Raw genomic sequence first — 1,430 nt, forward strand, 5'->3', positions numbered from 1 at the left:
CGGACCTTCTTAATGAATTAATTCTGGAGTCTCGGGAAAATCTCGCCGTCGGCGGTGTCGATGGCGTCGTCGGTGCCCTAGTTCAATTCTTCACATTTTGGTCCTTTTCGCTCCAAATTCATTCCTTTTTGCATCTTTTTATTCCAATAACCCTAATTCATTATTCCTGCAAAAAAACATCAAAAATACCTTTCTTTAAAGTGCAATATCATCAAAAATAGTATAAAATAGGTATGAAAATCTCAACATATTTTCCTCTGGTCAAAGAGCTACTACTGTTGCCCGATGAAGTTGCCCTGCTAATTGGCATGCCAAATATAGGTGCAATGCTAAAGTGGTAAACGTCCATCTTGTGGCGTGGAAGCCCAACAGATGAAGAGTAATCTATTGGAATTTGCAAGAGGGGGGTCTTCGACCCCTTTTGCTAAATTGTTTATAAAATTTTTGTTATCGAATGTATTTTTTTCCCTCCAGTAATTTTAGTGTATCCGAAGGACATAACAACTTTAGGGATAACATACAGACTTTTACCTCATTTAATTGGTCGGCTGTGATCTGTGATTTTCTTATAGAGCAGATTAATGCAGTAGCCATCAAATTATTACGGAATAAGCCTATTGGATACATAAATTGTTTTCTTTATTGCTTACAGTCAGTGTATTGTATAAGCTGAATATCGTGACTGTTTATTAATTATCTTTTATGCTGAATATTGAGTATCTTTTATACAACTCTAGTTTTTTGAGCATACATCTATGGTAACTCCTGTCAAAGCTGAGGTCAGACTCAGAATGTTGAGATGGCCAACATCTGTTAGCTTGAACTACTCACAGATAGATTTGGCCTTTAAGAGGCTAACCACTGAACAGGTTATTCATTTACACTGTTGTTAAATAATTTATTTTTGGAATAGTGATTAAGGTGTTTGTATCCAACAAATTGCAGGTCAATGATAAATTCTTGGATCTAAAAGAGGTGAAACTAACTTTTCTGGCCAATCCAGATGAGGGACTACCCAGTCTTGCGCCAGATATACATTTTTAAAACCCTCAGCCTGAACTTAGAGCGAAACCTCCTGTATCATTTGATATGAGGCCAGTGGTCGAAGGGGAGATGACCAAAGGAAAATATGTTGAGATTTTCATACCCATTTATACTATTTTTTATGATATTTCACTTTAAAGGAATGTATTTTTGATGTTTTGTTGCAGGAATGATCAATTAGGGACCTTTGAAGCAAAAAGATGCAAAAAGGAGCAAATTTGAAGCGAAAATGACCAAAATGTGAAGATTTGAACTAGGGTACCGACGGCGAGCCCAACCGCGAGCCCAACGGTGCCGACGGCGTACTTTTCCCGAGACTCCAGAATTAATTCACTTCGAAGGCCCACCGACGGTGCCCTCGAGGCCGCCGATGGCGAGCCCGGTAG

Source organism: Phalaenopsis equestris, unplaced genomic scaffold, assembly GCF_001263595.1.
Source record: "Phalaenopsis equestris unplaced genomic scaffold, ASM126359v1 Scaffold001272, whole genome shotgun sequence".
Lineage (NCBI taxonomy): Eukaryota > Viridiplantae > Streptophyta > Magnoliopsida > Asparagales > Orchidaceae > Phalaenopsis > Phalaenopsis equestris.